Source organism: Pituophis catenifer, unplaced genomic scaffold (genome assembly GCF_029215685.1).
Source record: "Pituophis catenifer annectens isolate HBS135680 unplaced genomic scaffold, rPitCat1.0.hap2 SCAF_1, whole genome shotgun sequence".
In the NCBI taxonomy this organism is placed as follows: Eukaryota; Metazoa; Chordata; class Lepidosauria; order Squamata; family Colubridae; genus Pituophis; species Pituophis catenifer.
In genome coordinates, this window is record NW_027256881.1 from 27,031,082 (window position 1) to 27,047,890 (window position 16,809).

General features: G+C 38.8%; 1 protein-coding gene and 1 long non-coding RNA gene across 2 annotated transcripts in view; one reads left to right on the plus strand and one right to left on the minus strand.

Moving 5' to 3' along the window:
* Window positions 1-822: 822 nt before the first annotated feature.
* LOC139319451 (uncharacterized) lies at window positions 823-3,966 on the minus strand. Its single transcript, XR_011600624.1, has 3 exons — window positions 3,828-3,966; window positions 3,175-3,276; window positions 823-1,067 (listed from the first exon to the last, which is right to left on the minus strand). It is a non-coding gene; the product is annotated as an uncharacterized lncRNA (long non-coding RNA).
* Window positions 3,967-4,148: 182 nt separating this feature from the next.
* Window positions 4,149-16,809, plus strand: part of LOC139308593 (L-threonine 3-dehydrogenase, mitochondrial-like) — a 31,149-nt gene continuing 18,488 nt past the window's right edge. The window contains exon 1 of the mRNA XM_070932214.1: window positions 4,149-4,190. The gene's annotated coding sequence lies outside the window, so the exon portion shown is untranslated. The remainder of the gene's footprint in view (window positions 4,191-16,809) is intronic.

A 16,809-nucleotide genomic window follows, 5' to 3' on the forward strand; every position in this document is an offset into this window, starting at 1 on the left:
GCAATGTCATACGAAATAATTACATCAAAATGAAATTAAAACAAAATCTATGAAAATTCAATTTAACAATGCAATCAGAAGCATTGAAATGGAATCGTAAAATTGGAAATTTGTAAATCGTGAATGGATCGTAAATCAGAAACATTGAAATGGAAGCGTAAAATATTTAGTATAGCATGTGTTGCTTTTATGTCCAGCAGATGCCGTTTTTCAATGTTTTTCATGTTTTTACCTGTCACAGGTGTGACATCTATATAATATAGGTATATAAAAACACGTGCGTATTCGAATGCAATGTTGTGTCAAAATTTCAAAGCAATCGGTGAAGAACTTTCGGAAATTTACGATTTTGAACAAACGAACATTTACATTTTTATTTATATAGATTTATGCAATAGTGTCGAATATTTGCAGCTCAGGTGTTAGAATGAGGGTGAAGATTCGTTCTCTGAGCTTGTGAGTTGATTTCTGAACATTTTGTTACCAGTCTAGGTAGCATCTTCAGTGGAGTTTAGGGGATGTCAGTGTCAGTGTTCTTCTGTTTATAATTTTTAGATGTATTTATATTTTTACTGAGAAAAAAATAGCTGGGCAACATTTTCTTTTGAGTAGAAAATTAGTACAGATAGAACATGACTTCTATAATACTCCAAATGTTAACAAGTTACAACTCCCAGCAAGTGACATCAATAGAATAGAATAGAATATAGAATAGAATAGAATAGAATAGAATAGAATAGAATAGAATAGAATAGAATAGAATAGAATAGAATAGAATAGAATAGAATAGAATAGAATAGAATAGAATTTTTTATTGGCCAAGTGTGATTGGACACACAAGGAATTTGTCTTGGTGCATACGCTCTGGGTGTACATAAAATAAGATACATTCGTCAAGAATCATAAAGTACAACACTTAATGATAGTCATAGGGAAACAGTCAATATAAATCTTAAGGATACCAGCAACAAGGTTACAGTCATATAGTTATAAGTGGGAGGAGATGGGTGATAGGAATGATGAGAAGATTAATAGTAATTCCAAGGGAAACTGTAATTCATCAATATCTGGAACATAATAAGAAATCATCTTTCATTAGTCTGAAATAAGACAACTAATTTAACTGTAAAGTGAGAAGCTTAAAGTCTCGAGAATTTAAAAAAACTTGTTTTCTGGGATGATTGTGTAGCATTAGTTTCAATCTGGTTAAAATAAAATCCTTAATAAATAAATAAATTCCCATTTGTTTTTTATTTTGACTTGGATTTGTTATACTCCTAGATATAGGCCAATGCTGATTACTGGTAATTCTTGCCCTAATATACACATCATGCCTACTGTTTATTTAATATATCTAGTCTGGATGCGCTTTTCGTGAATAAAATTGTAAAGCTTAACATTTTTGACTGTAGATTACAAATTCAATAGTTGTCACACAAAACAGCCAGTTTTCTATGAATATTTTATTATTATAATAATTAATTTAACTGTTGATGACTCTTTCAATTGTAACAACTCCAAGAAAGGTAGCCATGCTAATTGGTTCTAACAATTCCTACTTCCAACAATTTACTTTTATGCAAAGCTTAAATATATGCAATGATACATTTAACAACAATATCATTTAATTAATGATATTAATTAAAATAAATGTAAGCAACAAGAAAAATAAATTATAAAAAAGAAAAATTTAGTGATTTAGTATCAATTTAGAATTTGAATTCTTAACTTAATCACTAAATTTAGATCCAACGGCAGGGGTGTCAAACTCAATTTCATTGAGGGCCACATCAGGGTTGTGTTTGACCTCGGGAGGCTGGGGTGGTGTGGCCAGGATGGGCATGGCCAGCTTGATGTCAATTGTTTTGGGGGTGCCTGGGTGATCCGAGGGCTTTGCCAGCGAAAACACTCTCTCCCAATCTCTGTTTTCAGTTGTGACGGCTTGCTGAGCTCCATTTTTGCTGGCAGAGGTACTGCGGGCTGGTCCTTCGCTGTTTTCAGGACAGCCCCATGGGCCAGATCTAAGCGCCCTGTGAGCCCTGAGTTTGACATCCGTGTCCTATGGGAACATATTGCTTCATCTCATTTTTAGAACATAAAACTTCTTCAAAAATAGGCAAAACATGAATCCATTTTTTAATATCAGGATGGTTAAATTTCTTTATATAAAATTAAAATCCTTTTGATGTGTCCCAGGCTCAGTAGAATCAAAGTGTTTCATGAAGTGATAAATTCCATATTTTAGAAATATGGTTGAGCATCATCTTTATGTCTTTACCCATTATACTTCTTTGCAAACTCCCATTAATATACACTATGATTTGAAAGCAAAACAAAGATAGAGCTAGGCAAGATCAAATCATATTAAATAGAATTCTCAAATTTCTTGCAATTCCCCCCAATAGAAATCTAATACCCAACTTTTTAAATTCCTTTTGGAGAGATTCTATAGATAGGGGAATTTTTAAATTCCTTTTGGAGAGAATACTATAGATAGGGGGTTCAAATTATTAGTCTCTCACAGTTGCTCTAATGAGATTGGGGGATATACATCAAATAAATATATTTTCAAATGAATTTATTTCATTCTTAAAGTTTTAATTCTTAAAATGATAAAACAAATTTACATCTCTAAAAACTTTAATCCATTGATTTTATAAGATTGCATATTCCAATTCTTCATTCCATAATTAGATATCTAAAGTTATGTCAACTTCCATTCTGCTTTTTAGTGCCATATAAAATTGGGAGTCTTGATTCAATTCAAGCACTGCATCATTTAAAGTTCCTAATATTGCAGGTTAGCTTCCAGGCTGTTAAACCATCTCGGGCATACAGCTTATTCAGTGCATATTTCAGTTGCGTGTATTATGAAGTGGAGGTTATAAATAAACCATATTCATAATGCAAGACTTTTACACAACCATTATAAATCAATTGATTTAAGATATTTATCCCTTATTTGGACCAAGCACTCTAGTATAATATAACTCCTGTTACTTTCAAATTAGGGTTACTCCACAATGTCAATTTATCCTGTGATTTGGGATCAAAATGTGGCCACGTATCTATTTATACGCAAATATGTCTACAAGCTTTCAAGACTAAAAATAAATATTCCTATTTAATATACTTGGAGCATAAAACTTCCAAGATTTCAGAGGGATTACACACCTGCTGCCAATAGGCCCAGAGAGAGGAATATTCAGGATGGATGGATGATGGATGGATGGATGGATGGATAGATAGATAGGGAGAGATCTTAAAATGCAGGCTCTATAATAAAGGTGAAAATAGGAATTAACCTTGGAATCCTTAAAATATACAAGAATCTCAATGTAAAGTGCATTTCAATTATATTAATCTCGCCCTAAGATATAACAGAAATTTTAGGCATTGTGTTACATCTACTGAAATTGCATTCTATGCGTTTAAGATGTATTTAATTAAACATATTGTGCTATCGTTTGAGAAAAACCATGAACCCAAGACTTTTAGAATCAGTACACATTGTAATCCTTGCTTCTTGCACAAACTATTGACAATTCAAATCCCAAAATTATAGACTTTTGCCAATTAATAATGTAACTAAAGTCAGGGCTATATTGTTGTATATTCTCAGCAAACTGTGGTGGTGACTATTATTTAGAGAGGTTGCCATCTAAATCTCACTTGCTTTAGAGCTGCTGAACAAACCCACCAACTAAAACGAACACTTTTATTTTATGTTGTTACCCCTTTGTGAAAAGTCCGGCACCATTCAACCTGCACTGTTCCTTTAATAATTAACGAGGGGAAGAAGAAAAAAAAGACAAAGCCACATTTACCTATAAATAGAAGTGACGTCACATCGGGTCATTGATTTCGTTTTCTACACGTCACTGCCGTTCCGCTGCCTGTTCTTTTTCGGAGCGAGCCGCTCGAGCCAATCCAAATGTTCCCATGGTAACCAGGGTAGGTGCCAGGTGCCCCCTTACCAGCAATGTTCAATGGCGAAATGCGGTTTCCTCCGCTCAGAGGCCGGGTGCGTCGAGAAAAACCAATCAGAGGGCAGAGTCGAAGCGAAAGGGGGAGGGATTTGCGAGCGGCAGCCGGTGCCGAAGTATAAAATGGGGAAGGCGAGCGTCGTGTGTGATTCTGCGGTGAGTGCCTGATGTTCCCGAGGGTCGTCTGAGAAGAAAGACCTGAAGGTGAGCAACCTAGGGCTGTACTGCCTTTCTCTATCTTAAAAAGTCGTCGCCTGCTGTTTAGTGCCTCGTTATTTCATCTATACGTGTATTTCTTCATTTTCTCAATCAGAAGATGGTGATGGCTTGAAGTGCCCTTGGCTGTTAAAACCAGTTACTCCAGTAACGTGACATATGTGGAAAGTCGGTTATGGGAGAAGATTAGTTGGAATATTTTCAGAAAGGTCTTTGGCTGACTTTCAAGTTTTTTTTTAAAGCTCTTCCGTCAATTTTGCTGCTCCGCCAATTTTTAATCGATATTTTAATAAATAATCCGAGGTGGCTAATAATCAAAATTGCTGCAAAACTGGTCATAGTCATATTATGAAAAGGATTGATGGGGGTACCTTTTCTTCAATGAAATGCCCATTCTTAAAGCTGTCTTAACCAATAACGGGCAGAGTTGGGGGGCATTTGGAGCACATTTGAGGGGTACCATGTTGTACAAAATTGGCTTAGGGATTTCTTACTTTTGTTTCTTCTCCCGATGTTTCCGGTTTATTATTCCACACACTGTAGATTTTCCATGATTTTTGAAAGATACTTCCATGCAAGTAACTTAAGAGTGAGGTTCCACCCTACAGTAATTTTATTTCTCTTCAGAATGAATGAAACTCATCCAGTGCTTTCTTTTGAAGTATATGCACCTAGCTGTTCTGGAGAGAAAGACAGAGAGAAACCCAAAGGGCTATATGTGCCTTATTTTAGTAGGATTTAGTGAGTGTGCATAATTTGGATTTTTTTTCTGGTGTTTGCTTTCCTACGTGTGGTTGGCAGTTTGCCCACAATTAAGTTCATTCACAAAATTTCAGATTTACATCCCAATCCAAGATTTCATAATTTACTGTCATCTTTTTAAAAATATTTCATTTACTTGACCATTACATTAATTTTTTAAACTCATTTTACTTCTATTTTTGAAGTTTTAGCTTTTGTTTTTTACTTTGTCCTATCTTGCCTTTGGTTCATTACCTGTGAAATTCACTACTAAACAGTGTTAAAATATTGAGTCTAGGGTGTTCAGTATGAGGAGCATGGTCCCTTCTTTGCAGATAGGGTGGGGTTTGAAGAAAGCAAGAGGTATTATTATGAGCTTTTGTTAGAAGTATTAAAAAATCCTTTAAATGCCTACAACTATTTAAAATGTATGTCCTCTTTCATTGCCTTCCCTAATAATACTGCTCGCTTCATGTTCTCCTCTTATGCTTGCTTTATCATATAATTTAAATCCTTTCCTTTTTGCATGCTGTGTGTAAAAGAATATGTCTCTGAAAATAGATCTCTGTGTCTTTGCATTTTATGGATCACATACATACATCTTTAACGGATGTAGGAATATAAAAAGCCTTGTGCCAACTGAAATCATTTGTCAGGTTTATGCAAGCTGACTGACAGAAGCTCTATTGAGCTTTGGAAAAAATCCTTTCCAGTCTAACTTGATGTCTTCTCACGCACCTGTTTTGTCACAATTCTCCATTTAATATTCTTAACCAAACTCTAATATTTTTATTTGTTACTCACTTTTCTTTACCAGCTTTACCAGCTCATTCTAAACTCCTTGACTATACGTTTTCCTTGCCTTGATTTCTTCTGCTTCTGTGTTGCAACATCACCTTCTTTTTCCTTCCTCAAAAAAAAAAAAGCTGATTCTTATCAGTGCATTCCTGAATCAGCTGCTTATTTTCTTCAACATTACTTTGGTTTGGTTAAGCCATAAAAATAAACTCTTCAGCATTCTTCTCTAAGAGTGTTTCTCTGCTAATCTGGACTGGGATGCTTTCCTTATTCTTTCTAATTACTGCATTGACGTTCACCAGCATGACCTGAAGCACCTTATAATATCTCTTGTAAAGTATCTATATACCCTAAAAACAAATGATCCTTACTCTCCACAGTGCTGTTTGGCTCAATTACAAAGGATAGATTTTATTTATAGCTATCAAGTAGTTTGTCACAGGTGTTTTCAGAATATGCTCTGCTTTATATTGAATTTATACTTTTATAAATTAAGTAACAATAGCACTTAGACTTATATACTGCTTCACAGTGCTTTACAGCCCTCTCTAAGCAGTTTACAGAGTCAGCATATTGCCCCCAACAATTTGGACCCTCATTTTACCCACCTTGAAAGGATGGAAGGCTGAGTCAACCTTGAGCTGGTGAGATTTGAACTGCCAAATTGCAGGCAGTTTGCACCCCACTGAGGTTCTTCTTAAGAATGTATACTTAAAGCACTATTAGAATATGGATAAATTACAGGTGAAATGTAGAATGATTTTAAAGAAATTGTATGTATTTTATTTATTTATTTATTTATTTATTTCATTTATTAATTAAATTTATATGGCGGCCCATCTCATGGAAAGTGACTGGGTGGCATACAGCGATGGATAATAAGTGTGAGGATTTTTTGTTTTAAAAAAGTTTTTATGAAGAATTCTAATATAAAAATTCATTGTTATTGTGATATCAGTATTATGAGTGAGATTACTTTTGCATTTAGATGGTGAAATTTTGCAAGTAATCAGTAATTAGAAGTAAAAAAGGTTGCAGCACAATTTTTTATGAAAAATAAGCTGTACAATTAAATGAATTTCCATTATGCTTTGATCCAACTTGGAATCCCTGTAAAGGATCAGGATTCTTCAATTCTTAGAGAGCAGAAATAGGGCCTTCCGATCAGCATGGCCAATTGTAAGAAGCAATGAGAATTGCAGTCCAAAGTATCTAGAGACCATTTGCTTCCCATCCTATTATTGTAGTTTATAGCAGAAAAGTGTTATAAACTCTAAAAATATATAGTAAATATTATTCATTAAATGAATTCTTATGACTAATATTTTTGGTGGAAAGTACCACTTCAGGAATGACATTCTTCCGTTTTAAATATGAAAAAATAAACCTATTTCTCCAGAAAATGGTGTGCTGGGTGTTGGGGTGACTTTTTTTTTTCTCCTGCCAACAAACAACTGACTTTGCTGCCAAAGCTAGTTCTTTGGCAGCACCCTCCCTAAATTTGAATAACCTGCGATGACCCTCAGATGACTGTGTACTTGCAGAAAAGAAAAATCGATAGGATGCAATTCTCAGTAAAAGCGACTGACAGATCAGGTCTCTATCTTTTTCTCTTGTCGTTTGGTTTTTTTTAGGCATGTCTCTTTTAACAACCATACAAATTCTTGTTTTGTTTTGTTGTGTTGTGTAACTGAAAAATGTCTGTCAAATTTAAACCTAGCAGCTTAAATTGTGTAAGGTTGGGATCAGGAATGTATAAAGAATTCTATGGAGTCTTTGGTGCTCTTTTGGTTGTTTGCTTGTAGATGTTTCATTACCCAACTAGATAACACCATCAGTGCAAGTGAGTGTTAGGTTTGCCCACTTATATATAGTAGCTTGCCCTGCCAATGATTGTAGGGATGTGGTTTTCTCCTTGGTAATTGCTTTATTAGGTGGTATTGTTTTCTGCTTGATGAGCAGTGTGGTAACCTAGAGATGGAGCTCTCGCCTCACAATCAGGAGGCTGTGAGTTTGATGCCAGGTAGCGGCAGATATTTCTTTCTCTGGGCGCAGAGAGAAAATATCTGCTTTGAGCTCTATGTAGGCATCAGGAAGGGCATTTAACCAGTAAACACTCAGCTCCATTCAGTTGCCCCGACTCCACCCCCAATGTATTACAGGGCCATTAAAAGAAAAAAAAATGTTTTCTGCTTGATTTGTTTGGCTGATTTAATTGCTGCTTACCTGCATATTAGCTGTTGCAGATGATGTGTTCTGGTCTTTTTGTTTCCTACTTAGCTTGTTTATTGTCTCTTTTGAATGGTGTGTAAATGTAGTTTATTCTCTATGTGTTCACTGATGACTGATTTGTCTGCATGCCAAGCTTCCAGGAATTCCCTAGCATTTTTTAATTGATCTTGGTCTAGGATCCTTACAGTTTCCCAGTTGAAATTATGATGGAGTCTGTCCATGTGTTCTGAAATGAAGATTTTTAGGACTGCTACTTGGTGATCATGAATGCACTCTGCTAGTTGTATCTCCATCTCTCCTACATAAAATTTATATGCCATCCAGGGCTGTTTTCTACAGTGAGATGGGTGGCACATAAATTAATTAAATAAATAAATAGTACTTGTGTTTCCCAACAGAAACGATCCCAACGGAAGTTGGCAAACGGGCTGTTTCCAACCCCTGGAGGGCCTCCCAGGGGGGGAGTCCGTTTTCACCCTCCCCAGACTCCTAGAAAGGCTCTGGAGGCTGGGGAGAGAGAATACCGGGCCTTCCCCAGCCCCCCAAGGTCCTCCAGAGGCAGGAAACAGTCTGTTTCCCTACTTCTGGTGGGTCCAGAAGGCCCGAAAATCAGCTGGCCGGTGCACACATGCACGACGGACCTGAGCTTGCGTGCCCACTGATATGGCTAGGCTTGCCACCTGTGGCACGTATGCCATAGGTTTGCCATCATGGTACTATTTTGTTGGTTGTTTTTTGATTTATGATAGTGTTACCTTTTTATAGCTTGTCTTGGTTGTGCTTTTGTGAGTTGAGTGGTCAAGCACTTTTTGATAAAGTTGCAAGGTGATCCATTTTATTGGACAGTGTTGTATAAGGCAGTTAATAAGGATTGTTTATCAATAGACTTGCATTTCTAATTTACTGTTGTTTTCCTCTATTGAGGGGATATATCCAGGAAGTTGTTTTCTTCTTGCTTTGTGAATGTTATTCTTTTGAAAATGTTGTTTATTATTTCATATGATTTATCTAATTGTTCCTTTTTTATTATGAAGGTGTCATTTTCATACTCAATTCATCCCTTTGTTTGTATGTGTGGGAGTGCTATATTTTCCCGATAATGCATTACAGTCTTTGCTATGAATTCTGAAATGGGGAATTCCATGCATGTCCCTTAGATTTGTTAGTATATTTGTTTGTCAAACTGAATGTACTGGAGAGTTTAATGAGGTGCATGATTTTGTGTATTTCGATCTTAGTGTCTTTGGCTAGGCTGGGTGTGCCCTCTAGTACTGCTACCATGAATTTGTTCACTAGTTCTGGATCTATGGATGTAAAGAGACTATATATAGAATTTTATATGTTCCTATACATGTGTAATGGAATATGTAGATGCTCTATGGAGAGAGATGCTGCCTAAGAAATAATCAGACAAGAAGGGTAGGGCCCAACAAAAGAGTAAAGATTAGAGGAGGAAAGTTAGAAAGGACCCACCCTAATTGTTCAGGCAATTAAAAGTACTGGTAGTGGCAGGAAGTTTGTACCTTCAGACTTGAAAGATTCTGTTAATGTAGCCTTACAACAAAGTAGATTGGTTCACTTAGTCATATTTCCTCTGATTTAGCCAGGAGGGTTGACAATGTGAAAGGCACAGGTTAAGTTAGTTAGTTCTTGACTATTATGTGTTTGGAGGTATAGGCTTTAAATGAAAACATCTTGAAACATAGAATATCTGTATACAAAACTATACTTTGTACAGTTAAACTTGTTAAATTATATTGATCACTCATAAGAGTGATCAATGCATCATGTGGACAGTTTGGCATAAGTTAGTGGGATGTCTGAATAGACATGCTTTAATCATTTACGTAGAAGTATTGATCTAATAGAGACAACAAACCATTTCCGAGAACAATTTAAAGACAACAAATTGGAATAGAAACTGAAGACAATTATTACAAGTAAACATTTGCAGAAATGTAGTCTGCATCCAAACGTTTCCCATCTCTTTCACAATACACACACACACACACACACACACACACACACACACACACACACACACACACACAGATTTCCTTTTTAAAAATGAGTTATCTTATTATTCAGCTAATATTACAAAGACAACAAGCAGTCCTGCTATTTCCTGGTAAAAGCACTTCTTTTTTCTTGTTTTTGTTCCAACTCTTATTTCTCAATCATATTGAAATAAAACATCCTTGTCCTGGAGCAGAGCTGAGGTCCCAGAATCTCATATAATTTCAAATCCCTTTTTAGTGGATCCCTAGTTCTATTTCTGATCTCATTGTTTATATACTAATACAAAATAATATAAAGGAAAAAAGGGGGGGGGGAATCAAAGAAAAAGCTTTTTAAATGCAAGAAAATAAGAAAAAATTATAATAGAAAAGAAAGAAAAAAAGATACAAAAAATGGCTTCCAAACTTCTTTATATCAGTTATAATTACAATGATAAGTTTACCCCTTTCTCTAGTTACATCATGACTCTTCTTGCTGTGATCTATCCTATCTAATCATCAAAACCAGAAATCATAAACTTATTTTTTTCTGTTTTATACAGAGCGTCCATAACTTGTTTCCAGACAGTGATAAAATAGACATTGTTTTTTCTCTAATTACCGGTAAGCAAGTCAATTTGTCCATCTCAGCAAGATGCGTCATCTTCACCAACTTCTTCATTGTAAGGATTGCCAAATCTTTCCATCTTTTTGAGTACAATAATCTCACTGCAATTGTCATATGCAACCACAAAGTTTCATATCTTTTTTCCAACTGTTTGTCCATCAATTCTAAAATAAAAACTTCTGATCTTAATTGTATATTAACTTTTAAAATCCTCAGAAGTAATGTATGTATTTGAATCCAAAATTTTCTAGCTTTTTTCATGTCCACTAAGCATAATGAAATGTACCTTTTTGTTTTCACCATAAATTTAAAGTGTCTTTATATATTCTAGACAACTCCTCTAGTGACATACCAGCAATATACATCATCTTATAAAAATTGTCTTTCAAAATGATAACATAATGTAAAAATAGTATAGAATAACAGAATTGGAAGGGACCTTGGAGGTCTTCCAGTCCAACCCCCTGCCTAGGCAGGAAACCCTACACCACTTTGATTATAATATAATTATAATATAATCACATTTTCAGTCTATTTTATCATACAGACTTGTTTTTCTGTTTAAAATTTTAATAAAATTTTATATATTTTAGCAATTACATGTTTGTCATTGTACACAATTCTGTTTCAATCTCAGTCTTACAGTGTTCATAGCCATAAGCTCTTTTGTGTATTTTAAATCTTTCTAATAACTGGATAAGAACCATTGGCATTTATATCCTTTTGACCCCAGTTCTTTTGATTTTATTTTGTATTCCTCTTGACAAAATTCTTGTATCTCACAATAAGTTAGCAATTTGTGTTTGCCTATTATTTCTCATCTACAAAATCGTTCTTGTATTGAGAGCCACAGAGCACAACCTGGATTTGTATCTAATCCATATTCGCAATATGGCACCTCTAACATAATGATTTTTAAAATCCACATTAAACTTGATTTTAATGTACCACAGCTACCATGCCATCCAAATCTCAGGTCATGCTCTTCTAAATCCAAAGCAGACAGCAATATTTGTTTTCAAATCTGGTAGCCTCAATTCTCCTCTTTCCTTTGCCTCTTGTAACACTTTATAAGTAACTCAGTTTTTTTCCTGCTGCACAAATTTGGATATATACTTTTTGCCATTGTTTAAATGGGGTATCAGTTGTTAAAATAGGAACTGTCTGAAATAAAACATTCTAGGCAAAATATTCATTTTTATCACACAAATTCTCCCCAGCAATGATAATTGTAGTTTCTCCCATCTTCCATGCATTTTTCATTCTATATCTTAACATAGTTATTGTGGAACAACATATAATTCACATTTGTCATAGTGACACCCAGGTATTTTACTTTCTTCTCAGTCTTAAAACCTGTTTTATTTATCAATTCTGTTTGATCTTTTATTTTCATGTTTTTGTTAACATCTTTGTCTATTGATCTTAAAACCTGCTAATGCACCAAATTCTTTTAGTTTTCCCATGTTTCAGTTTCCTTTAAAGGAGCTTGCAAAATCAACACCCATCATCTTAAAAAAACCCCTAATTTATGTTTCTTTTGTAATCTATACTCCTATTATAGTCCCATCCTGTCTTATATCTCTACTCTGTATTTCAAGAGTCAAAATAAGAGATAAGACAGTGGACATTCTGCTTGTTCCTTTCTGTATCTTATAAGGCTTTATTAGATTTCATTAACAATTATTTGTGCTTTCTATGAAGTATAAATCAATCTTAAACTATTTTATAAAGTTCTCTCCAAAGTTCATATTTTCTGAGGTATGAGAATATGATATAAGAAAATTAATGCTTCTTGTTTTTCATTATATTGCTTTAAATATTCCAAAATGTCCAACACACTTCTAATTGTCTTTTAATTATCTTTTAGGTTAAAAAAAAACCCACAATAGTGCTGTAATTTCCTATGTTTTTGAAGAGGGACATGTTCAGCTATAATATAAACCTTAAAATGGCCTAAACCCCTCTTTGAATATCATTGTCCAATCTACTCAGTATCATTCTCCTGCCCATTGAGACCGTCACTTAAGCAAAACAAAAAACCAAATATTATGTGCTGTATTCAGCTTCCAAAGTATGCCCACCCTCTCCTGGTGAGTGGGAGCTCATATGACTGCCCAAAAGAGAGAGAAATGAAATCCTCATCACAGCAGTTTCTCTTTCATTCTGACCATTGTCTGTCTTCTTGCTTAGCAGCCAGAACATAACATGGTTTGTGTGGTATTATTTAATTTGCATAAAAATTAAAGCTTACAGTAAGCTCCAAAACTGGAAGAGTAACAATTATGCAAGCAGCTGTCACAAGAAGAGCTTGCAATCAGCAACCACTACAGTAAGGGTGTGTCTGTGCTTTGCCTTTCCTGTCTGGCTGTCAAGGCAGAACTGAAAGAGGAAAGGAAACCCAGAATCCCATTAATTATGACTATACTTATAGTAATAATTCTGCTACGTCCTGTATTATGTACTTTCACCATTCTCACAACAGTCCCATGAGAAATAAAATCTCCATATACTAGCTAAAAACTCACTTTGGAGTATGGAGCCCATCTAACCAAAGTGGCACACAAAGGAGATACTAGAACAGGGGTGTGAAACTCATGACATCACTGCGTCATCACATGACATATCGTGACCTTTTCCCCTTCGCTAAACCAAGCATGGGCGTGGCCAGCGTGTAACACATCTGGCCTGTGGGCCACGAGTTTGACATCCCTGTACTAGAATATGTGTGTGTGTGTGTGTGTGATAGTAGGGAGACAGAGGTGAGCTGTCTTACAGCTGAGATAAGTAAACAATCTTGAATAGGGCACTACTAACCAAATTATCAATTCTGACTTCTCCATGGTACAATATTTTGTTATATCTGGAGAACCTAACCTAAGATTTGGCAATAATTTGCTTTTCTCCGACAATGGCGCCCACGGCAGTCATACTGGGTATCGACACGTTCGCTATCCAATAGGACCGAGTCTACTGGAACTTTAGTCCCGCCTCTTCCTCCTTCAGTTCCAGTTTTTCGGCTCGGTCTCTATCAGGACAGCCGTGTCTGTAGCCTTTCTAGTTCTAATTAGTTCATATAACGCTATTTCCATCGATTTCTGAGAAGTTGGAGCGTTCCCAGCGAGAAGGTTGGATTCTGACTCCGCTGAAGGCCGCCAAGCGGCGAGAGCTGCCGGCGGGCAGTCTCTCCATCGCGCGCACGGGCCTGCCTTGTCTAGCCCCGCCGCGCTTCGCCCTGCCTTCCCGCGCCTCAGTTCAATAATTCCTTCGGCGCAGTTTGGAGGAAACCGCTCTACAGCTGAGCGGCGCGCACGGGCTTGCCTTGTCTAGCCCCGCCGCGCTTCGTCCTGCCCTCCCGCTCCTCACTTCAGCTAATTTTGGGCTATTTTCGGCGAATTTTTTTCGGCGCCGCTTTGAACAACCGCTCTACAGCTGATCGGCGCGAGGGCGATTCCGCGCCCTTTCTTCCCCTCACTTTCAAGCCGGACGGCTAGCGAGTCTGCGTGGCAAGCTTCCTAATCTCTTTTAGTCCGTTACCCTGTTGGAAGGTATTGTTTGGGCTTCTGAATTACCTGTTTTCCCGTCTGTGGTAGTTTTCACGTTTTGGCGCCTTTCTGCTTCGTTTGAAAATGGCGGACGCCCCTGTTGCTAGGCAGACTGGCTCGAAGGCGAAGAGCAAGAAGCGCCATTGTACTGAGGATCCAGGGGAGGGGCCATCATCCAGCCATAAAGGAAAGGAGCAGTCAACCTCCAAACGTGCCCATTCTTCTAGGACCTCCTCTCTGGCCAGAGATGAGAACCGGCGCCATAAAGCTATGGAGAAAGCTTTCCAGAGAGCTCATTCCAGAGCAGCACAGGAATCTAGGCTTCTCCCAGTGGCCTCCCAATCTCCCTTACCAGAGGATCATTCCTCAGTGGCCCCCCCGCTATCACCTGACGTCTCCATGCAAGGGGATTCCAGTGGTCCGGCTGATGCGGCATCAGTTTTTCCGTCTACCTCCATGGGAACCGGGTCGCGAATTCTTCAAGCTTCCTCGGTTTCTCCCCCAACTCAAATCTCCTCTGGGGCTTCCTCCTCTCAACAGTTCCTCCAGGGAAACCAGGTTCCACCAGATCTGCAGCCTTCTTTGGCTGACCTGATCTCTGAGGCGATCCGCCAGGGCATAGCGCAGGGTCTGCAGCAACACACCGCTTCCGCCCAGACTAGCCACAGGCCTTCTCGGCCTCGAACCTGTCATGCGGAGACCATGGCGGATGACTATGATCAGGATTCTGCAAGCCAGGGCTCTCTATCAGAAGAGGAGATCCTTCCTGAGCAAGATCTTTCGGAAGACGAAGGATTAGAGCCAGATCAACCGGCTTTTGTGGGACTTTTCAAGCCACACATGTTTCGCTCTCTTCTATACAAAGCTAAAGTTGTCACCGGATTGGGTGGAGGGCCCACCGCTTCTGATTCCTCTTCTTCTTCGTCTACTCAAGTTGACCCAAAGTCTGCTTTGTTCCAGGAACCTCCTGTTCATTCCGAGGTGGTCCCGGCTCCGAAGTTATTTTCGGACGTGCTTAAACGACAGTGGTCTTCCCCCAGTTCAGGTCCCATCCCTAACAACCTGGACAGAAGGTTGTTCAATCTAGCCACAGATTTCTCCTCTCTCTTGCAGGTGCCCTCTGTGGATACCCCGGTCGTGGCTCTGTCCTCTTCTACTCCTATCACTGGACCATCCGAGGAGTATCTAAGACCGGAGGAGAAGAAAGTAGAGCGGACTCTTATCAAAGGCCATCAGGCCTCGGCCTGGTCTGTGCAAGCGTCATCCGCGGCATCCTTTTTCAATAGGGCTACTATTCTGTGGTTACGCCAACTGCAGGAACGCATTCCGGCGTCTGAGCAGCGCACACACCAAGATATTGTCAAGATCCTGGCAGCGGTGGAGTTTTCCGCTGATGCCACACTTTCCGCTGCTCGATTTTCGGCCAAGGCCATCGGTTCCTCGGTGACTTCACGACGGCTCCTCTGGCTCCGCAATTGGCAGGCTGACGCCAGGAATAAATGGCGCCTCGCTTCCTCGCCTTATGCTGGCCCTAAGTTATTTGGAGAGCAACTAGAGCCTTTACTCATCGAGACCAAAGATCATCGGAAGATTCTTCCTTCTCTCTCTCGTCGCTCGGAATATCGTCTTCAGGGACCCTATCGCTCATCCTCCTTTCGAGGCTCCGACTCTACAACCTTCCAGCACCGTCATCACCGGCCCTTTTTCTCCAGGGGACCTCTGCAACAGGATAGCCAGGTCAGACAGGGGCCCCGCTTTTCATCAAAACGGCCCTTTCGAGGTGGGAGGGGCCGCCCTTTCCGACGATCCCGCTAGGTCTCTCCCTGACACCCTGATCGGCGGCCGTTTAACCTTTTTCGCCGATCAATGGGACTTGTCGGTGTCTGATTCCTGGGTCAGGAATACTATCAGGTTTGGTTTGTCCCTTGAATTTCGTTCCATCCCCCCTAGCTTCTACCTACCTTGTCCGATTTCCCTGGACCCGGTTAAACGGGCCCGGGTTAAGGAGGCCATCCAACACTTATTAACCATCAAGGCCATTCAACCAGTCCCTCTTTCGCAAAGGGGTAACGGGTTTTACTCCCGTTTGTTTCTGGTCCCCAAGTCCTCGGGAGGCTGGAGAGCCATTCTCGACTTGAAGTCCCTCAACCGACACATCGTCTACCGTCGGTTTAAGATGCAGTCGCTTCAGACCATCTTGCTCTGCATCCGTAGAGGAGACTTTATGTCTTCCATCGATTTAACCGAGGCCTATCTCCATATTCCCATCCTCCCCTCTCACCGTAAATTTCTTCGTTTTTCCTATAACGGGCAGCATTTCCAGTATGCTGCCTTACCATTTGGCCTTTCATCTGCCCCCAGGGTATTCACTAAAATAATGGCGGCCCTAATGGCCCATGTCGCTTCCGTCCCTATACGCGCACTTTTTTATTTGGATGATATCCTTATCCTGTCCCAGTCCCAAATTCAAGCAAACAGAGATCTTTCCTCTGTTATGGCTATTTTACGAAGTCACGGTTTTTCCATTAATGTATCTAAGAGCCATCTGTCACCCTCTACGTGCCTAAAACACCTTGGGGCCATTATCGATTCGTCCACCCTGCGGGTATCTCTGTCATCAGAGCGCCAGTCCAGTCTCTCTGACCTGGCTTCCTCTGTCAGGGGGC